At 43.9% G+C, this 23,170-nt stretch overlaps 1 long non-coding RNA gene across 2 annotated transcripts; it reads left to right on the top strand.

Annotated features, from left to right (window-relative positions):
- Positions 1-22,514, top strand: LOC111183314 (uncharacterized). Of its 2 annotated transcripts, none has more exons than XR_002646953.2 (3): positions 1-285; positions 8,645-8,767; positions 20,698-22,514. It is a non-coding gene; the product is annotated as an uncharacterized LOC111183314 (long non-coding RNA). The 2 variants fall into 2 exon arrangements; XR_002646951.2 differs by having other exon boundaries at positions 20,726-22,514.
- The last annotated feature ends 656 nt before the right edge of the window (positions 22,515-23,170 follow it).

The following is a 23,170-nucleotide window of genomic DNA, read 5'->3' on the forward strand; positions in this document are numbered from 1 at the left end:
GACTGGTGGTGGGTAGAGCTGACTGCTGCTCTCGTGGGCAGAGCTGAGTAAAAGTTTAATCCACTTATCTGCTGATGGGTGGGGCTGGGTTCCCTCCCTGTTGGTTGTTTGGCCTGAGGCAACCCAACACTGGAGCCTACTCCGGCTCTTTGGTGGAACTAATGGCAGACTCTGGGAGGGCTCACACCAAGGAGTACTTCCCAGAACTTCTGCTGCCACTGTCCTTGTCCTCATGGTGAGACACAGCCACCTCCGCCTCTACAGGAGACCCTCCAGCACTAGCAGGTAGGTCTGGTTCAGTGTCCTGTGTGGTCACTCCTCCTTTCCCTTGGTCCCAATGCACTCACTACTTTGTGTGTGCCCTCCAAGAGTGGAGTCTCTGTTTCCCCCAGTCCTGTCGAAGTCCTGCAATCAAATCCCACAAGCTTCAAAGTCTGATTCTCTAGGAATTCCTCCTCCCGTTGCCGGACCCCCAGGTTGAGAAGCCTGACGTGGGGCTCAGAACCTTCACTCCAGTCGGTGGACTTCTGTGGTATAAGTGTTCTTCAATTTGTGAGTCACCCATCCAGCAGTTATGGGATTTGACTTTATTGTGATTGCGCCCCTCCTACCGTCTCATTGTGGCTTCTCCTTTGTCTTTGGATGTGGGGTAGCTTTTTTGGTGAGTTCCAGTGTCTTCCTGTCGATGAGTGTTCAGCATTTAGTTGTGATAGAGGGAGTGAGAGCATGTCCTTCTACTCCGCCATCTTGAACGAATCTCGATAATTTTTTTAAAAAGAAAGAAAAGTGTATGCAATTTAACTTACATTAAAAAAAAGAAAAAAATACTTTTATATTTTTATATATAGATATGTTTTCCTTGGATATGCAAAAAGTATGATTGAAAAAAAGCACAAGAAACTTGACAGAGGACTGACTGTCTGGGGGCCAGGTGCTCCCACCCACCACTCTGCCTTCCTTTCACTTGCTCAGACCTTCCACGCTTAGGTATTTGTGTATGGTGGGCTCAGGTCCTACTGGCACTGCTGTGGTGCCCCAGGGTCCCACATCCAGCACAGTTATGCCCTGTTCTGAGTGAGGACTGGCCTTCCTGCCTCCACCTGCCCACATCCTTGGGGAGAAAAAGTGCCTTGGAGTGAATCCCCACCCTGCCACCTTCCACCCAGCTGTCCAGGAGGGAAGTCCTCTTTCCTTGGGTAATATATATGTATCCCAGTATAATATGCTGAGAGACCCTTTTCTCTCTTTCCCAAAGATACTTACATCACAGGACAGTGAATGAGTTCTGTTTTGGGGAGAGGATGGGCAGGTCAGCAGCAGCCCTCTTGATAAAATCTCAAAGCCTCCTTAGTTCAGGGTTTCTGTCCTGTGATGCAAACCCCTGGCATGCACAGGTGACACCAGCATCCCCTTGTGGGGAGCAGGGGCGTGGGAAGCTGACTCAAGATGCTTATTCAGGCTGCTGTTTTTACTGCGAGTGATAAGCTGTTTCTCTGATTCAGAGGTCTGATGTCATATATAGACGAAACTGGGGCAGCTAACCTGACAGCTCGCAAGGAAGGGCCACCCTTAGAGGCTTCATGGATTCACCACTGGCCTCCTTCCTTGTCTGTTCACAAGTGCACTCCTGTTTCAGGTGTTTGCACTGGCTATTCTCTTTGCCTGGGAAGCTTTTCTCTCACATTCCACTTCTAGTATATTAGAAATTTTACCTCTTTATGTTGTTTTCTATCTGTCTCTCCTGACCAGAATGTAAGCTCCATGAGGACAGGAATTTTTGTTTTGTTAACAGCTCTATGCCTGGTTCCTAGAACAGTGTGTAGCACTTAGTAGGTGTGCAAGTTAATTTATGTCACACTATTCCTAGGCTTCCCAATTTCTAGGAAAATATCACACTTTGTCTCAAATGTGCCCTTAGCCTTTCCATGTTAGTGACTGCCTCAGGCTGACACACAGCCCTCCTCTTGTTGAGAAGGTACTCAGCATTGGGAGAGCCATCCTCTGCGGGGCTCTTCCTTTCCTGAACATCTTTGCTGGCTGTGAGTGGAATATTGCCCCTCCCCTGTCCCAGATGTCTAAATCCTAGCTCTGGGTACGTGTGAAGGTGACCTTATTTGGAAAAAGGGTCTTTGCAGGTGTAATTAAGTTAAGTGCCCTGAGATCATCCTGGATTTAGGATGCGCCCTAAACCCACTGACTGACGTCCTTACAAGAGAAAGGGGAGGGAGATTTGAGACACAGAGACAGAGAGAAAAGGCTATTGAAGATGGAGACAGATTGAACTGAGGCATCTACAAGCCAAGCAACACCAAAGAAAACACCAGGAGCTGGCAGAGAGGCCTGGAACAGATTCTCCCATGGAGCCTCCGGAAGAAACCAGCCCTGCTGACACCTCCAGTAAAGACCTCTGGACTCCAGACATGTTGTTTTAAACCACCGGTTTATGGTCATGTGTTATGGCAGCCACAGGAAACTCATATATTGGGTGTGCCAAGAATAGCCCTTCTCAGAGCTATGTTTGCAGCAGGAAAATTTCAGGGAGGCAATGGCTCCCTCTGAGCTCAGTGTTCCTCAGCTGGGATACAGCCCTTTGTGTGAGTGGTACCTGTCTCTCACATGCCTCAGTGGGATGTGGGGTCAGGGTATGCAAGCATGATGGGGGCCCCTTGGTCTCTCATCGGTAGTCTCATGTCTTCCGCCAGCACCCATGAAACAGGGATGCACTGTCGTCAGTGTATAAGTAGGGTGGTATCAGGTGACACCTCCTCCACACACCCCATGGTGATTCCTCCCTCCTTTCTGTGTTCAACATCTTCTGACTTTACTTCTTCTCTATATAAGGTGTTTGTTTCTTATTTTAGATTGTGATGTCTCTGAGAAAAAAAACGAGGCTCTATCTGTGGCTACATGTGTTGTTTTTAATCCCAGTGGTGCAGAGGTGTTTTACACAGTGATGGAAACTTTGTTTTGGTTTCCTAACTCTTAATTCAATGCTCTTTTCAGTCACCCCCTATGCACATGTATCTCATTACCTTCAGAAGCAACACATGGTACTAAAAGATGCTGCCAGACTTTGGGCAGTGGATATCTGATCTCATGCAGCCAAAAGAAAGAGGTGAAGAATTTCTGTTTAGCCCTTGGGTCCTCAGCGAACTTCTCAAATCTTAACATAGAAGGGGGTTGCTGAGGTCTGGAGCTGCTGAGAGTCTAACAGCCTTTCGTAACTGGGCTGGCCTGGGCCTGGTCCCACTTCCTCTTCTCACCTTCTACTCACCCTCACACGCAAAGCCAGCACTTCCGGCAAAATGCACTGTCTCCCCAGGGTTCCCTACTCTCCTCCTTCAGTCACAGTTTCTCTCATCCCACAGGACCCAGCTCCCATTTCACCTGCCCAGTGAAGGATGGAGCATTCTCTCACCCTACCCCTCGGCTTCTATTCCCCAGAGCACCTGGTGTCAGCCCTTGTCATATCCCTCCCTGGGCTGGCAGGATCCTGGGGATGCAGGACAGTTCTGTGTGTCAGGGATGTGTCTTGCTCCTCTTTGCTGCCTACATGTTTGGAGCATGTTTGGAGTGTGGATTTCTATTCAGAAAGTGGAATTGATCAATCATGTTCCTGCAAATTGGCCTTGTTGGAAAGCTTGCAGAATGCCAATTGCAGCCTCAGTGAAAGTCATGGAAGAAATCACTAGGCAGCTATTGTTCATTGGTCAGTGTTTGATAATAGCTAAATTTAGTCCAAAAACAAGGTCAACATATGAATAAATTATCTAGTAAGTGGGAATTGTTTTATTTACTTACTTTACGGCACATTTCTTTTAAAATATACAAACTGGTCCAGGGGACATGAATCCTTAAGAAAATATGAGAAAGACAAGGGTTTGTAAAGCCACACCAGCATTCTGATCAATTTCATAGGCTTTAAGAGCTAAGAAGAGTGTCCAAACATAAATACAAAATGCGCTTGAAAAGGGATTTCAATGGATTCCACAGGTCTCAAGCAAACCTATGGCCCTGCAGCCTTCCTTCTGAGGATGACTTCTCCAAGAAGTCTATCTATCTGGCTGGCTATCTGGGGATTGATGACTACTGACAACGTTAACAGGCTGACTACCATGACTTTTTTCCGAGTGGCAGACATAGGAATTTTACTTTATCTTGTTAAACTTATTGTGGTGAGCAAGACCCCGGTTTTAAAAGTCTTTGGGTTCCCCCACAGGTTTAGCAGAGTTTGGGGTCAATAAATATTTATTGAATTTAATAAGAGCTGTTGGTGAGGAAGAACTCTACAGTGTAGTCATGCCTAAAAACCTAAAGTTGAACTTTCTCCACCCTGACCTTGGAATAGGTCAAGGGCCCCAGTGAGAGTGTGGGATCAGCAGCTCTACAGCTACCAAAAAATGGTTCAAGTTTGCATTGTCACGTGTACAGTGGATGCTTTAAAATCAAGGAACATCAAAATTATCAACAATGTGACATTGTGATTCGTAATAAATATTTATTTTGGACTTCTCTATTGTTTCTGGCTCCCAGCTCCCCAAACTCTTGGAATTTCCTAAGCAATAAGAGCAAGGGGAGCACCTTTTATTATAATATTTGGTCTTTTGCCATCAGTTCCTGAAGTGCTTCAGGGCCATAAAGGTGAAATAGGTGTCATGTTATTCATAGCAAGCCCCTTTCTACTACACCTGAGTTTAGATTAATGAGGTGACTTTTGGAAAACCCCTAGGTAACTAAGGTTGGAGGCTGGTTGCCATGGAAACCAATCAGATGATTAGAGGGCTGGGACATTCAGCACCAACCTCTCACCTGGGAAGGCGGTGTGGGGGGATAGGGGGTGACTGGAAATTGAGTTCAATCGTTAGTGATCAATGATATAACCAATTATGCCCACATAATGAAGCCTCCATAAAAATCCCTGAACTTCTGGCTTTGGAAAGCTTCCAGACTGGTTACCCAGAATGCATCCCCATGCTGGGAGAGTGGCACACCTCAAACTCCACAGGGACAGAAGCTTCTGTGTTCAGGACCCTTTCAGATCTCACCCTGTGTATCTCTTTGTTTTGGCTGTTTATTCCTATCCTTTCGTATCCTTTGTAATCAGTAATCTAGTAAGTAAACTGTTTCCCTGAGTTCTGTGAGCCACTCTAGCAAATTAATTGAGCCCAAGTAGGGGGTTTGGGGAACCTCCAGCTGATCGCCGGTTGGTCAGAAGCACGGGTAACAGCCTGGACTTGCGATTGGCATTTCAAGTGGGGGGCAGTCTCGGTAAGACTGAGCCCTTAAACTGTGGGGTCTGATGCCATCTGCAGGTTGATGTCAGAATTGAGCTTAATTTGTGGGACACCTAATCAGTGCCGGCTGAGAATTGCAGAATTGTTTGGTGGTATTGGAAAAAACACATCGGAAACAATTGCTTTGAATATTCTAGTTGGCTTCTTGTTTCTCAGTTTGGGTTTGTCCTTGGGGGTGGAAGAAATCTTCATGATCAATACATCCCAGCTTAGGAGAGAATGCTCAGCCATATTTTTGTTTCCCCCAAATATGACAGATGTATTTAGATGTGAGGAAAGGGACACTAACATGGGTCCTATGTGGGGGAAACCTCTACAGTGTCCACAGGACAGAAGGAGGAGGGGAGGAGAAAGACAAGGAAGCACTTTCCATTCTGTATGAAAAGTACAATAAACAATGCAGGGGAGCAAAGGTGAGTGTATCTTGGTCCAGTAAAAAATGAGAAAGGAGGGGTGGGTCAGGAAGGGACTCCTGAGGAAATGACACCTGGGCTGAGCTGTACTCACTGAGTTCAGTTACTTGTGGGCTAAGTTAATTACCAGTGAAAGCTGGTCATTGAAACGGCACCACAGGGACCCCATAACATGTGAGTTGGTCCTTTCATATATTGCCAACAGGAAAATATATTGAGGTAACTGTTTTCAATAATTATTAGATAATGCCTACCCTTTAACAAACCAGTTCACTAGGAGTCTACTCTCTGGATGTATTCTCAAAAGTTAACTAAAAATGGTTTTCTCTGGAGTTGAGGTGTGGGGAGGGTCTGGCCGTGAAGGGGGTCACACTCTCTGGGACAGTGCTGTGTGATTGCTAAAAGCAGCCGAATAAAACACTCTCCTGGAAGTATCATGAAAGGCAGACTTGTCTGTGTGAGCTGGCGGCCCACTGGGGAGACTCAGGTGTGCACTGGATCAGCCGTCACCCGTGCCCCCCTTTCCTATTTCAGAGGAGAAGCTAAAACCTACAGAGCTCCTGCACAGCGTCCTTCTGAGGCCATGCCATACCTTTGTGGGCAGCTACTTCTGCATTTTCCCCAAATTCTAAGTTTCTTGATATGTTCAGTTTTTCAAAGAGACCCATGTTATTGTTTTCTTTTAAGCAACTGAGTTTTGTGATTCTAAGATGAATTTAGCTCTAATGTGGAATTGAGGGCATGGTGTTTGGGGAAGGGAAAGATAAAAAATCATGGTATGTTCGAACTAGCAACAACCATATTTTCTGGATGAGGGAACTGGGAGAGAAGGAGGCAGGTAGAGGTGACAAAGACATCATTTGGGAGACAGGCATCAGTGGATGTGAACGAGGATGAGGGCACAGCAATGGGAGTGCAGTTGCAGTCTGGAAAGGAGCCTGGTTGCCTTACTCGGGATGGTCGCTTGTAGGCAATCAGGTTCATGAGTTGAGTTCCTGGCAGCTGACACTGATAGAGGCAGAGTGCATTTTTCACAGAGCATATTTGCCCCTCAGGGCAGAAAGAGCAGGAGGTATTGTCCTGTGGGTCTAGGGCTAGCAGGACTGACTGATTAATCAGTCTCATTCATACTGCAATTTGTATGTGTTTTGAGGATGGCCAGGGAAGATGTTCCCAGCATGTGGGCAGGAAACAAGCCCACATCCTTGGCGGCCTCTTGCAGTACGCCCGGCGAGGCTGCACCTGAGTCCTGGCTGAGGGAGAGCAGAGCAGAGGCGGGAGGCTTCCAGTGTCAGAGTTGCCAGCCTTGTTTCTGGTTCCACGGGGTGTACTCTAAGTTAAGGAATAGAATTGGCTTCAGCACCTTTGGCCACGCTGAGTCTTGTCCCCACGTTCACACTCACAGGGCCAGCGCCTCAGATGTGTGAAGGGAAGAGTGCGGGGCGTGAGGCAGTGGTGCGTGGAGGGGTGGGGGGAGTGACTGTGCTCAGCCTCTGCTCCAGTCTGGCCTCTGGACTGTAAGACAGGGTTTTGGCACTAAGAGATACAGACCTCAAGCACTAGGCACCCTCCAGGAGCAAGACGCTCTACCGTCTGAGCGAGGCTTGGGAGGAAGGGAGTGCTGTGCAGGGTGCTGGGAGAGCACACTCAGCCCACCCATACCGACCCCCCTGGCCAGACTGCGGCCAGGGTGCTAACCTGCCACGTGCATGGTCGGATCTCATCGAATCCACTGGGCGGGTCAGGAATTATTTGAATACTCAGACTTTAAAAGCTAGCGTTGAAACTTCCGGTGCTTCGATGTCTAGTCACGGAAAGGCTTTGCTGGAAATAAGTATGCAAAGTATAAAATATACATCGTAGATGATGTATGGACACAGACCCAAGGTTGTGGCCTGAGCCACTGGAGCCACTTTGTCCTGGAGGAGCCAGCAATGCTACACCCAGATTCCTGACTCAGGGAAACTGAGATAGGGAGTGTTACTGTTTACGTTTCTAAGTTTGGATGATTTGCTTTACACAGCAGAGGTAAAATACACAATGTGTTACCTGATAGGACATGGTCTGTTTGCAGCCCCCTCAAAGTGGATCTTTTAGATCAGGAGCCCTGCCACGGGGCTTGATCTCTCTTCCACTGGGGCCTGCGTGGCTTTCCTCCATGACACTCATTTGGCTCCAATTCAGGGTCAGCCAGGTCTCTTCCAAGGCTGAGTTAGGTTATTCTGGGACCAGAAATCTCCTGAGGAATCACTGAGTTCTCCACTTTTTGGAGAATTCAGTCCCCATTAGCACTGAAGAAAGTGATACACAAGCCATCTTGGCAATTATTGACTTATGAGTTTACCATCATTATTTGGTCCTCAGAAGCCTCAACAATTTTGGGTACCTGGGGAAAAAAATCCAGTTTCTGGACCTGAACAGCTGGTGGTGACACCTCACAAAGCCTTGTCCAGGAGCTTAGCTAGCCTCTCCTTAAGGACATTCTGTGCCATCTCCATTTAATATCACCATAAGTCACCGAGAAAAAGATGGACTAGGAGTGGATCCCTCCCCTAGAGAGTCAATACTCAAGAAATATTTATTGAATGAATAAATAAGTTCCTTTTACATTGTTGATATAATTATGTATGTTTATATATTTATACCTATAGCTGTATGCCTCACTTTTCTATTTAACATTATTCTTGAAGTGTCTCCAGGCCATCTGCAGTCTTTGTAGACATCACTATGAGGGCAGCACCAAGCTCCATATGACGGTGGCCACTTATGGCTGAGCACTCCACCGGCTGGTCCACACTTGGTCTGCCCAGCATGGCTAGTGGCATATATTTGCTTCACAGGACATCTTTACTGTGCCTATGTTTAGGGGGTATTTTCTCTATTAATAATGTTGAGGTGTACATACATGTTCACTTGCATGAATATGTGTTTGCTTAGGATCGATCCCCAAAAGTGGACTCCTTGGGTTAAAAGGCAGCAAGAAAGACCACAGCAGCCATGACATGCAGGGGCTGGCCTGGCGTCACAGCGGCGCCCTGATGTCCTCCTGTGGAACACAGGGTGAGTAGAAACAGGATGTGCTCTGCGTGAGGAGTGCTGTTCTCTGCCAGCGATGTGTGGTGTGTCAGGGTCAGCAGGAGGCTGTGTGGAAATGGTGGTTGGTAGGGGAGGAGGAGGCAAGATCCATGGTGACCTTTAGCTTCCCACCATATTGTTTTCTTTGTAGGCTTAGAAAATGCTACATCACCAATCAAATTACCTAAAGGATTTTAAAATTAAACTTGACAAACTGATACTAATATTCATCTGGGAGAGAAAATGAACTAGGAGAATTTGAGGAATTTTGAAAACTATATCAATTAAATTGGCAGAGATAGATGGAGCAATGGAACAAAAATCTTAGATCTAGAAAAAGCCTATGTACATCTGGGAATATGGTAAATGTTGAAGGAGGTGTCTTATATGGGTGGAAAAAAGGAATAGATTAATGTTTAGAGAACTGATTACAAATTTGGGGAAAAAAATTGGCAGCTCTCTTTCCCACCATTAACAAATATAAATTTCACAAATATTAAAAAATTAAACATTTAAAAAATTATAAAGGTAGAAAATGGCTACCTATATACCTATCATCTACCTTACGACTATATTTGTAAGTTACACATGTGACCAAAACAAATGAATAAGAATGGGTGCATTTTTTAAATGTGAAAAAATAAGTAAACTGAAATTGGCTTACAATTCAACTCTCAAATTGGAGAAGTCTTATCTCAAATGGGGTCCCTGCATGAACTCTCAGTTGTTCTCAAGAGTGCCTGCCTTGAAAATGGTCCCCTTCGTTGCTCATTTTGGGAAATATTGATGCATACCACAGATGGTACAGGAACCCAAGGGAGAAACAAGAGCTGACTGGTAGAGCTGGTCACTCCTCTACCGCCCCCTATTGTTGTTATTGCAAACATCATCCCCACTCTACACCAGACGGGATCATGGAGAAACTAAACTATTCTTCATTTTGTGCAAATCCATTCTATGCACATCAAGATTTATAAGCCATCATATGGGAGGTAATGACTCTTTTTACCAAACTATCCAATAACATTTTGGGTTGCATATCTAGGTACAGAGAGTGCTGGTTAGGCTGATCCCACTGCAAGGCACAGACATGAGCTCTAGTTCTGACAGTTTATGCTGAGAGGCCGGAAGCAGCAAAGACTTTTCTTGGTGGCTGCAAAACCAGACTTCACACAGGCCTGGGGCACTGACCATGGCCATTCAGATGTAACCACAAAACCTGGGGGCCCCATGATTTTGCCACACTTCAAAAACAGGCACTCTCTCATTCCTCTCTTCTGTTTCTCCCATTAATTCTTTGCTTTCTATTCTTCCTTCTTGTACTGCATACAGAATTCCCTGATAATTGATTTACTTGGTCCAGCTAACCACAATCCAACATGGTGTTGTTGGATTTGTCAGAGTTCTCAAAGCAGACCCTAGAAGTGCACCCCCAGTGCACTTCTAGAGCGTCACTTATCCAATACAGTAGCCAGTAACCACGCGTGGCTATTTTAAAGTATATTTATTAAAATTAAGAAAAAAACCAAAAACCTAGTCCCTCAGTTGCACTACCCACATTTCAGGTGCTCAGTAAGCATCTGTGGTTTGTGGTAGCCTGTTGAATGCAGGTCCAGGACATTCCATCATGGTCAGAAGTGATACTGGACAGCAGCACTGCTCTGGAGGCTGGCCTTTGGCCGGCCCAGATCTAGGTGGAGTCAGTCAGAGGTGTAGCAAAGGGTCTCAGGACAGGGGACACAGCAACGTTTGCACGTGGGCTTGCATCTAACCTCTGTAGACAGTGGCCAGAGCTTGGAGGCTACCATGCACATAAAGTTGGGTCTGGCACACAAGTACTGTTTCCCTGCAGTGGAGAATAAGGCTAGAGAAACCCTGGACCCAGCGCTGGCCAGCATTCCCAGACTGCATTCTCAATGCCCTCTGGCAGTCAGCCGCATTCTTTGTGTTGCAATTTTTCTCATCCATAAATGACAAGATTTTTTTATTTCTCAGCCAGCTTCTAGCACAGTGTGGAATCCAGTGACTTGATCAGTGAGAGCAGCAGAATGCTAGTTTTCTCATAACTAGGCTAGTACTTTGGTCACTAGAGGCCTCACTAAGGGAAAAAGAATGTGCTCACTGGCAAGTTCTAATGAGAAAGAAAATACTGTGGTCCCTTCGTCAATAATTTTCCAAGTGACTCCTAAATACATTAAAAAAATATATATGTTATTGATTGTTCTTAAGAGGCTTCCTTTTTTCTTTAATGTTTTATATTTCAAAAGTATTATGTTCTTTTTATACATAATTCAAATAATATGAAGCATATAAAGTGAAGAATCATACAAGCTTCCCTCTCCCCATGCTAATACAAATGGGCTCAACTGTGCTCACATTACAAGCACCAGCGGCCTCTCCTGGGTTTTACCCTGGCAAATGTCTGTACTACACTTGCAGACCCCTCCTCCTGTCAGTGGCAGTGCTTTTGAAGTACTTGTACCCTGATTTATTCAACTAGGTCTCCTATGGGTGGAGATTTAAAGTCCTTCCAGTTTTCCCTATTAAAACTTATATTGATGCAGATACAGTTGCTAATTTACCTTTGTGTACTTTTGTGAGTCTGCAAGATCTCGTCTTAGAAGTAGAATTGCTGGGTCAGAAGGCATACACATTTTAAGTTTCGGCAGCGATTGTCAAATTATCCTCCCCTAAAATCTTGTCAATTGACATGTCTGCAGAAATTTAATGAAAGTGGCTGTTTCTCCAAGCTTACCTTCCTCAAACTTTTCAGACCTTGCTAGGTATCTTTTTTTTTGCTTGAATTTGCAAATTTTTAATGATCAATGAGGTTGAGAATTTATCATATGCCTATAGCCAAATGTATTTCTTCTTCTCTGAGATAACATTCATATCTTTTGTCGTCTTTCTGCTGAGTGTTTTTTTTTTTTAACATCTTTATTGGGGTATAATTGCTTTACAATGGTGTGTTAGTTTCTGCTTTATAACAAAGTGAATCAGTTATACATATACATATGTTCCCATATGTCTTCCCTCTTGCGTCTCCCTCCCTCCCACTCTCCCTATCCCACCCCTCCAGGCTGTCACAAAGCACCGAGCTAATATCCCTGTGCCATGCGGCTGCTTCCCACTAGCTATCTACCTTACTACGTTTGTTAGTGTGTATATGTCCATAACTCTCTCTCGCCCTGTCAAAGCTCACCCTTCCCCCTCTCCATATCCTCAAGTCCGTTCTCCAGTAGGTCTGCGTCTTTATTCCTGTCTTACCCCTAGGTTCTTCATGACATTTTTTTCCCTTAAATTCCATATATATGTGTTAGCATACGGTATTTGTCTTTTTCTTTCTGACTTACTTCACTCTGTATGACAGACTCTAGGTCTATCCATCTCATTACAAATAGCTCAATTTCGTTTCTTTTTAAGGCTGAGTAATATTCCATTGTATATATGTGCCACATCTTCTTTATCCATTCATCCGATGATGGGCACTTAGGTTGTTTCCATCTCCGGGCTATTGTAAATAGAGCTGCAATAAACATTTTGGTACATGACTCTTTTTGAATTTTGGTTTTCTCAGGGTATATGCCCAGTAGTGGGATTGCTGGGTCATATGGTAATTCTATTTGTAGTTTTTTAAGGAACCTCCATACTGTTCTCCATAGTGGCTGAACCAATTCACATTCCCACCAGCAGTGCAAGAGTGTTCCCTTTTCTCCACGCCCTCTCCAGCATTTATTGTTTCTAGATTTTTTGATGATGGCCATTCTGACTGGTGTGAGATGATATCTCATTGTAGTTTTGATTTACATTTCTCTAATGATTAATGATGTTGAGCATTCTTTCATGTGTTTCTTGGCATTCTGTATATCTTCTTTGGAGAAATGTCTATTTAGGTCTTCTGCCCATTTTTGGATTGGGTCGTTTGTTTTTTTGTTATCGAGCTGCATGAGCTGCTTGTAAATTTTGGAGATTAATCCTTTGTCAGTTGCTTCATTTGCAAATATTTTCTCCCATTCTGAGGGTTGTCTTTTGGTCTTGTTTATGGTTTCCTTTGCTGTGCAAAAGCTTTGAAGTTTCATTAGGTCCCATTTGTTTATTTTTGTTTTTATTTCCATTACTCTAGGAGGTGGGTCAGAAAGGATCTTGCTGTGATTTATGTCATAGAGTGTTCTGCCTATGTTTTCCTCTAAGAGTTTGATAGTTTCTGGCCTTACATTTAGGTCTTTCATCCATTTTGAGCTTATTTTTGTGTATGGTGTTAGGGAGTGATCTAATCTCATACTTTTACATGTACCTGTCCAGTTTTCCCAGCACCATTTATTGAAGAGGCTGTCCTTTCTCCACTGTACTTTCCTGCCACCTTTATCAAAGATAAGGTGTCCATATGTGCGTGGGTTTATCTCTGGGCTTTCTATCCTGTTCCATTGATCTATCTTTCTGTTTTTGTGCCAGTACCATACTGTCTTGATTACTGTAGCTTTGTAGTATAGTCTGAAGTCAGGGAGCCTGATTCCTCCAGCTCCTTTTTTCGTTCTCAAGATTGCTTTGGCTATTCGGGGTCTTTTGTGTTTCCATACAAATTGCGAAATTTTTTGTTCTAGTTCTCTGAAAAATGCCAGTGGTAGTTTGATAGGGATTGCATTGAATCTGTAGATTGCTTTGGGTAGTAGAGTCATTTTCACAATGTTGATTCTTCCCATCCAAGAACATGGTATATCTCTCCATCTATTTGTATCATCTTTAATTTCTTTTATCAGTGTCTTATAATTTTCTGCATACAGGTCTTTTGTCTCCTTAGGTAGGTTTATTCCTAGGTATTTTATTCTTTGTGTTGCACTGGTAAATGGGAGTGTTTTCTTGATTTCACTTTCAGATTTTTCATCATTAGTATATAGGAATGCAAGAGATTTCTGTGCATTAATTTTGTATCCTGCTACTTTACCAAATTCATTGATTAGCTCTAGTAGTTTTCTGGTAGCATCTTTAGGATTCTCTATGTATAGTATCATGTCATCTGCCAACAGTGACAGCTTTACTTCTTCTTTTCTGATTTGGATTCCTTTTATTTCCTTTTCTTCTCTGATTGCTCTGGCTAAAACTTCCAAAACTATGTTGAATAAGAGTGGTGAGAGTGGGCAACCTTGTCTTGTTCCTGATCTTAGTGGAAATGCTTTCAGTTTTTCACTATTGAGGATGATTTTTGCTGTGGGCTTGTCATATATGGCCTTTATTATGTTGAGGAAAGTTCCCTCTATGCCTACTTTCTGCAGGGTTTTTATCATAAATGGGTGTTGAATTTTGTCGAAAGCTTTCTCTGCATCTATTGAGATGATCATATGGTTTTTCTCCTTCAATTTGTTAATATGGTTTATCACATTGATAGATTTGCGTATATTGAAGAATCCTTGCATTCCTGGAATAAACCCCACTTGATCATGGTGTATGATCCTTTTAATGTGCTGTTGGATTCTGTTTGCTAGTATTTTGTTGAGGATTTTTGCATCTATGTTCATCAGTGATATTGGCCTGTAGTTTTCTTTCTTTGTGACATCCTTGTCTGGTTTTGGTATCAAGGTGATGGTGGCCTCGTAGAAGGAATTTGGGAGTGTTCCTCCCTCTGCTATATTTTGGAAGAGTTCGAGAAGGATAGGTGTTAGCTCTTCTCTAAACGTTTGATAGAATTCACCTGTGAAGCCATCTGGTCCTGGGCTTTTGTTTGTTGGAAGATTTTAAATCACAGTTTCAATTTCAGTGCTTGTGATTGGTCTGTTCATATTTTCTATTTCTTCCTGATTCAGTCTTGGCAGGTTGTGCATTTCTAAGAATTTGTCCATTTCTTCCAGATTGTCCATTTTATTGGCATAGAGTTGCTTGTAGTAATCTCTCATGATTTTTTTTATTTCTGCAGTGTCAGTTGTTACTTCTCCTTTTTCATTTCTAATTCTATTGATTTGAGTCTTCTCCCTTTTTTTCTTGATGAGTCTGGCTAGTGGTTTATCTATTTTGTTTATCTTCTCAAAGAACCAGCTTTTAGTTTTATTGATCTTTGCTATCGTTTCCTTCATTTCTTTTTCATTTATTTCTGATCTGATTTTTATTTCTTTCCTTCTGCTAGCTTTGGGGTTTTTTTGTTCTTCTTTCTCTAATTGCTTGAGGTGCAAGGTTAGGTTGTTTATTCGAGATGTTTCCTGCTTCTTAAGGTGGGCTTGTATTGCTATAAACTTCCCCCTTAGAACTGCTTTTGCTGCATCCCATAGGTTTTGGGTCGTTGTGTCTCCATTGTCATTTGTTTCTAGGTATTTTTTTATTTCCTCTTTGATTTCTTCAGTGATCACTTCATTATTAAGTAGTGTATTGTTTAGCCTCCATGTGTTTGTATTTTTTACAGATCTTTTCCTGTAATTGATATCTAGTCTCATGGCGTTGTGGTCAGAAAAGATACTTGATACAATTTCAATTTTCTTAAATTTACCAAGGCTTGATTTGTGACCCAAGATATGATCTATCCTGGAGAATGTTCCATGAGCACTTGAGAAAAACATGTATTCTGTTGTTTTTGGATGGAATGTCCTATAAATATCAATTAAGTCCATCTTGTTTAATGTATCATTTAAAGCTTGTGTTTCCTTATTTATTTTCATTTTGGATGATCTGTCCATGGGTGAAAGTGGGGTGTTAAAGTCCCCTACTATGAATGTGTTACTGTCGATCTCCCCTTTTATGGCTGTTAGTATTTGCCTTATGTATTGAGGTGCTCCTATGTTGGGTGCATAAATATTTACAATTGTTATATCTTCTTCTTGGATCGATCCCTTGATCATTATGTAGTGTCCTTCTTTGTCTCTTTTAATAGTCCTTATTTTAAAGTCTATTTTGTCTGATATAAGAATTGCTACTCCAGCTTTCTTTTGGTTTCCATTTGCATGGAATATCTTTTTCCATCCCTTTACTTTCAGTCTGTATGTGTCTCTAGGTCTGAAGTGGGTCTCTTGTAGACAGCATATATATGGGTCTTGTTTTTGTATCCATTCAGGCAGTCTGTGTCTTTTGGTGGGAGCATTTAATCCATTCATGTTTAAGGTAATTATTGATATGTATGTTCCTATTCCCATTTTCTTAATTGTTTTGGGTTTGTTATTATAGGTCTTTTCCTTCTCTTGTGTTTCAGGCCTAGAGAGGATCCTTTAGCATTTGCTGTAAAGCTGGTTTGGTGGTGCTGAACTCTCTCAGCTTTTGCTTGTCTGTAAAGGTTTTAATTTCTCCATCAAATCTGAATGAGATCCTTGCTGGGTAGAGTAGTCTTGGTTGCAGGTTTTTCTCCTTCATCACTTTCAGTATGTCCTGCCACTCCCTTCTGGCTTGTAGGGTTTCTGCTGAGAGATCAGCTGTTAACCTTATGGGGATTCCCTTGTGTGTTATTTGTTGTTTTTCCCTTGCTGCTTTTAATATGCTTTCTTTGTATTTAATTTTTGACAGTTTGATTAATATGTGTCTTTGCGTATTTCTCCTTGTATTTATCCTGTATGGGACTCTCTGTGCTTCCTGGACTTGATTAACTATTTCCTTTCCCATATTAGGGAAGTTTTCAACTATAATCTCTTCAAATATTTTCTCAGTCCCTTTCTTTTTCTCTTCTTCTTCTGGAACCCCTATAATTCGAATGTTGGTGCGTTTAATGTTGTCCCAGAGGTCTCTGAGACTGTCCTCAGTTCTTTTGATTCTTTTTTCTTTATTCTGCTCTGCAGTAGTTATTTCCACTATTTTATCTTCCAGGTCACTTATCCGTTCTTCTGCCTCAGTTATTCTGCTATTGATCCCATCTAGAGTACTTTTAATTTCATTTATTACATTGTTCATCGTTGCTTGTTTCATCTTTATTTCTTCTAGGACCTTGTTAACTGATTCTTGCATTTTGTCCATTCTATTTCCAAGATTTCGGATCATCCTTACTATCATTATTCTGAATTCTTTTTCAGGTAGACTGCCTATTTCCTCTTCATTTGTTAGGTCTGGTGCATTTTTATCTTGCTCCTTCATCTGCTGTGTGTTTTTCTGTCTTCTCATTTTGCTTATCTTACTGTGTTTGGGGTCTCCTTTTTGCCGGCTGCAGGTTCGTAGTTCCCGTTGTTTTTGATGTCTGTCTCCAGTGGCTAAGGTTGTTTCAGTGGGTTGTGTAGGCTTCCTGGTGGAGGGGACTAGTGCCTGTGTTGTGGTGGATGAGGCTGGATCTCGTCTCTCTAGTGGGCAGGTTCACGTCTGGTGGTGTGTTTTGGGGTGTCTGTGGCCTTATTATGATTTTAGGCAGCCTCTCTGCTAATGGATGGGGTTGTGTTCCCGTTTTGCTAGTTGTTTGGCATAGGTTGTCCAGCACTGTGGCTTGCTGGTCGTTGAGTGAAGCTGGGTGCTGGTGTTAAGATGGAGGTCTCTGGGAGATTTCCGCCGTTTAATATTATGTGGAGCTGGGAGGTCTCTTGTTGACCAGTGTCCTGAAGTTGCCTCTCCTACCTCAGAGGCAGAGCCCTGACTCCTGGCTGGAGCACCAAGAGCCTTTCATCCACACGGCTCAGAATAAAAGGGAGAAAAAGTAGAGAGAATTAGTAGAAGTATGAGGAAAGAAAGAAGGAAAGGAGGAAAGGAAGGAAGGAAGAAAGAAGCAAAGAAGGAAAGAAAGGAGGGAGGGAGGGAGGAAGGAAGGAAGGAGGGAGGGAAAGAAGGAAAAAAGACAGAAAGAAAGAAGATACAGTAAAAATAAAATAAAGTATAATATAGTTATTGAATTAAAAAATATTTAGAAAAAAAAAAAAGGGACGGATAGAACCTTAGGACAAATGTTGGAAGCAAAGCTCTACAGAGAAAATCTTACACAGAAGCATACACATACACCCTCACAAAAAGAGGTAAAGGGGGAAAAATCATAAATCTTGCTCTCAGAGACCACCTCCTCAATTTGGGGTGATTCGTTGTCTAAAGGAGGGAAGGAAGGAAGGAAAGAAAGAAAGAAAGAACGAAGGTAAAGTATAATAAAGTTATTACAATTAAAATTAATTATTAAGAAAAAAAATTTAAAAAAAATAAAAACATGGACGGATAGAGCCCTAGGACAAATGGTGGAAGCAAGACTATACAGACAAGATATCACACAGAAGCATACACGTACACATTCACAAAAAGAGGAAAAGGGAAAAAAATCATAGATCTCGCTCCTAAAGTCCACCTCTTCAATTTGGGATCATTCCTTGTCTATTCAGGTATTCCACAGATGCAGGGTATATCAAGTTGATTGTGGAGCTTTAATCCGCTGCTTCTGAGGCTGCTGGGAGAGATTTTCCTTTCTCTTCTTTGTTCTCACAGCTCACAGGAGCTCAGCTTTGGATTTGGCCCTGCCTCTGCGTGTAGGTCGCTGGAGGGCGTCTGTTTTTTGCTCAGACAGGACGGGGTTAAAGGAGCCGCTGATTCGGGGGCTCCGGCTCACTCAGGCCGGGGGTGGGTGGGGGGGAGGGGCACTGCGTGCGGGGTGGGCCTGCGGCGGCAGAGGCCGGCGTGACGTTGCTCCAGCCTGAGGCCCGCCGTGCGTTCTCCCGGGGAAGTTGTCCCTGGATCCCGGGAACCTGGCAGTGGCGGGCTGCACAGGCTCCGCGGAAGAGTGGTGTGGAGAGTGACCTGTGCTCGCACACAGGCCCCTTGGTGGCGGCAGCAGCAGCCTTAGCGTCTCCCGCCCGTCTCTGGGGTCCGCGCTTTTAGTCGCGGCTCGCGCCCGTCTCTGGGGTTCGCGCTTTTAGCCGCGGCTCGCGCCCGTCTCTGGGGTTCGCGCTTTTAGCCACGGCTCGCGCCCGTCTCTGGGGTTCGCGCTTTTAGCCGCGGCTCGCGCCCGTCTCTGGAGTTCCTTTAAGCAGTGCTCTTAAACCCCTCTCCTCGCGCACCAGGAAACAAAGAGGGAAGAAAAAGTCTCTTGCCTCTTCGGCAGGTGCAGACTTTTGCCCGGACTCCCTCCCGGCTAGCCTTGGTGCATTAACCCCTTCAGGCTATGTTCAAGCCGCCAACCCCAGTCCTCTCCCTGCGCTCCGTCCGAAACCGAAACCCGAGCCTCAGCTCGCAGCCCCGCCCGCCCCGGCTGGTGAGCAGACAAGCCTCTCGGGCTGGTGAGTGCCGGTCGGCACCGATCCTCTGTGCGGGAATCTCCTCGCTTTGCCCTCCGCACCCGTCGCTGTGCACTCCTCCGCGGTCCCGAAGCTCCCCACTCCGCCTCCCGCAGTCTCCGCCCGCGAAGGGGCTTCTAGTGTGTGGAAACCGTTCCTCCTTCACAGCTCCCTCCCATTGGTGCAGGTGCCGTCCTTATTATTTTGTCTCTGTTTTTTCTTTTTTTCTTTTGCCCTACCCAGGTATGTGGGGAGTTTCTTGCCTTTGGGGAGGTCTGAGGTCTTCTGCCAGCCTTCAGTAGGTGTTCTGTAGGAGTTGTTCCACGTGTAGATGTATTTCTGGTGTATCTGTGGGGAGGAAGGCGATCTCCGCATCTTACTCTTCCGCCATCTTCAAGGTCCCCCCTCCGCTGAGTGTTTTTTTATCCCTTTTTTTGAAAACTTTTTTTGCATATAAGAACAAAGTGATCATCATTTTTATGGGCTAAGAAGCCTCAAGGTTAGTGGGTGTGGACAATTAAGATTTGATGAAAATTTATATGCTCTGACCCATTTTTGCCACTTACCTGAATTTATTCCCCCAAACCCCTAAAATTTCAGTAGAAGGCAAGAGCTATGTGTCCAATAATATTTAGTTTAAAAAAATGGAAACAACTAACCCTTAAAAATGAAAACTATATGCAACATGGAGAATGCTTCTGATATAATATTGAACGAAATAAAGCCGTATGCAAACTATCTGCATGATAACAACAACCATGGAAAAATATGCATGCAAATAGCCTAATTTAAGTGGCCTCTTCCTGGAAGGGAACTGAAAATAGTGGTGTGTAAGAGAGGTAAAACTGCAGGAGATTCTTCTAATGAAAAACCCTAAACTAAACAAATCAAGAGATAAAGTGTAGGGAGCTGGAGAGGGTGGAAGCAGGGGCCTTGGAGTGAAAGAGCTAGCTCGCTATGTGCTATCTGATGGACTGGCCTGTGCGAGACTTGCAAAAGACCACGCCCTGCCACACACATACACACACCCTGCATTTCCCAGCATTAGTCACTGGCCTATAACTCGTCGTGTTTGTCATGGCTATCTATGTTTTAATTCTATTTTTCTTAACAGTTTTCTCTGATTTGACTTTGAATCTAATCATTCTTTCTATAATAGTAATATTTTGCTAGTTATATTTTCTTTTTCTTATATTTAAATTTTATTTTATTTTTTTATACAGCAGGTTCTTATTAGTTATCAATTTTATACATATTAGTGTATATGTGTCAATCCCAATCTCCCAATTCATCACACCACCTCCACCCCACCGCCACTTTCCCCCCTTGGTGTCCATACGTTTGTTCTCTACATCTGTGTCTCTATTTCTGCCCTGAAAACCAGTTCATCTGTACCATTTTTCTAGATTCCACATATATGCATTAATATACGATATTTGTTTTTCTCTTTCTGACTTACTTCACTCTGTATGACAGTCTCTAGGTCCATCCACGTCTCTACAAATGACCCAATTTCGTTCCTTTTTATGGTCGAGTAATATTCCATTGTATATATGTGCCACATCTTCTTTATCCATTCATCTGTTGATGGGCATTTAGGTTGCTTCCATGTCCTGGCTATTGTAAATAGTTCTGCAGTGAACATTGGGGTGCATGTGTCTTTTTGAATTATGGTTTTCTCTGGGTATATGCCCAGTAGTGGGATTGCTGGGCTAGTTATAGTTTCTTAATGCATATAAAAATTAATACTGGGACTTCCCTGGTGGCACAATGGTTAAGAATCCGCCTGCCAATGCTGGGGACACAGGTTCGAGTCCTTGTCCGGGAAGATCCCACATGCTGCGGAGCAACTAAGCCTGCACACCGCAACTGCTGAGCCTATGCTCTAGAGCCCACGAGCCACAACTACTGAGCCCATACGCCACAACTACTGAAGACCACGTGTCCGGAGCCCATGTTCCACAACAAGAGAAGCCGCAGCAGTAAGCAGCCTGCGCGCCGCAATGAAGAGTAGCCCCCGCTTGCCGCAACTAGAGAAAGCCTGCGAGCAGCAACGAAGACCCAATACAGCCAAAAATAAATAAATTAATAAAAAAATTAATACCAAACTATTAACATAACATACTTTTCATCAAAGTCTCCGTAATCAACTCATCACCTCCAGGATCACACACATTACCGGCCAGGGAACACAGGAGAGTAGAGGAACTACATTTTTGCTTGGAACATTGGTTCTGTTTAATAAACTAAATTTAGATAGGCCTCTAATCAGCAGAGGTACTTCGGGGACACAACCTCTTTGTGGCTTTGCCTCTGAGCCCTGTGCTGGGTCAGCAAGGCTACAAATGGCCAGGAGCTGCACTGAGCAAGTGCTGGGCCTCCAGCTCTGGCAGGGCTCTAAGCAGCAGACACCAGCCAGAAAACCAAGGGGTTAGAGATGACAGGCTAGCAAGAATTTATTCACAAGAATGAAAAAGATTGTTTCTTTCCTTATAAAGACTCTTACCCCAAATTAAGTGTTAAGATAAATATTCTTTGGAATTAACCGCCTGGATCAAAACACCAACTCTGGGGGAACTCTTAGAAGCAAATAGCACAGATGCTAGGTGACAGTCTCAGCATCCAAATTTGGCTGCAGCTGCCCCAGCATCCTGTGCACATCTGCCTTATACCTAGAAAAAGTAAGAGACTACTACTAAAAGTGGGGATACTAGTCCTGTCATATTTCTACATTATCTGGTCCCTCTTTTTTCCTCTATAAAGTTGGTGGATATAGGGAAAGCCAGGGACATGTTAGCCTGGAGAACACATCATTATAAAAGGACTCTGCTCTAATCAAATGTCATTCAGTAGATTTTACTTATTACTTTTACCTTTTTTGTTTGTTTGCATTAGCACACACTGTTTCATTGACAACCTTTTTTTTTGTTTGTTTTTCAGTGATGTTAAAAAACATCATAGGATGAGGAAGACGGGGATATGGTAAAGCTAGCTAACATTGTAGAAATAGTGAGCACATGCTCCTGACCTTCTGTCCACAACAGCTGCAGCAGCTGGTTCCACAACACAGTAGAGGGTGTCTGTGGGGATGATGCACCTCACACACAGGTCTGAGAGTCCCAGCAGGCAAAGCTCTATCTTATTGCTACTGAGATCTGTGGAAGTGGATTTTTACCACTTCCTTTTGTGGTTTTGGCCAGTGCTGAAAAACTCTCACTACCAGAAACTTTTCATATTGGGCTTTGTACCTGGTCCTATTTTCCATCTTAGCTTGAGGTTGAGTGTCCAGTGTTCCTCAAGTTGAGGTAAGAAGTTGGAGGCCTAGACGACATACTGTCAGTCTGTAAGGGAGTGTCCATGGGAGAGCATGACACCTGGATTCTCACATCTGCTCTCTTGCCCAGGTGGGCTGCCCAGGGGAGCAGTTTCATCAGTTACCACCATGCTTATGTGCGTCACAGTGCCTTTGCAGAACCATGAATATCATGTCCTCCAACAAAGGAGCACAACATGGCTTAGTAAGGGAAGCTCCCAGTGGAAATATAACAGATGGATCACCATGTTGGCTCATGTGGCCCCCACAGCTGAATGAGGACTCCCCCAAACCTTTTCATGTATGCCACTCTTGATCCACATACCTCCACTGTGTTCTGCACTTCTTTTCTCTCCTTAGTTGTTTGTGTTTTACAGGAAAAAGAGCACGTGATCATGTAAAGAAATGGTACCTGGTAAAACTATACAAATACTTAAAAACACACACACAAAAGTGTGTGCAGGGTTTCCCTGGTGGCGCAGTGGTTGAGAGTCCGCCTGCCGATGCAGGGGACACGGGTTCGTGTCCCAGTCCGGGAGGATCCCACATGCCGCGGAACAGCTGGGCCTGTGAGCCATGGCCGCTGGGCCTGCGCGTCCGGAGCCTGTGCTCCACAGCGGGAGAGGTCGCAACGGTGAGAGGCCCGCGTACCACACACACACACAAAAAAACAAAAAAACCTAAAAATAGAATTACCATATGACTTTATTCAGAAGCACACAGGCCTGGCGTCTGTTTGCCTTTTTGACTGAGACATTAGGTAGATCAGGAGTATGCTGTAGACCAGTGTTTTCCTCATGTAGGATATTGCTTTAGTTTCTTGTTGCTGCTGTAACAAATTACCACAAACTTAGTGGTTAAAAACAACACAAATTATCTTATAGTTCTGTAGGTCAGGAGTGTGACATTGATCTCACTAGGCTAAATCAAGGTGTTAGC

The sequence above is a fragment of the Delphinapterus leucas genome, chromosome 8, assembly GCF_059928025.1.
Source record: "Delphinapterus leucas isolate spDelLeu-1000000601 "Yukka" chromosome 8, BTC_Dleu_Yukka2, whole genome shotgun sequence".
Classification (NCBI taxonomy): Eukaryota; Metazoa; Chordata; class Mammalia; order Artiodactyla; family Monodontidae; genus Delphinapterus; species Delphinapterus leucas.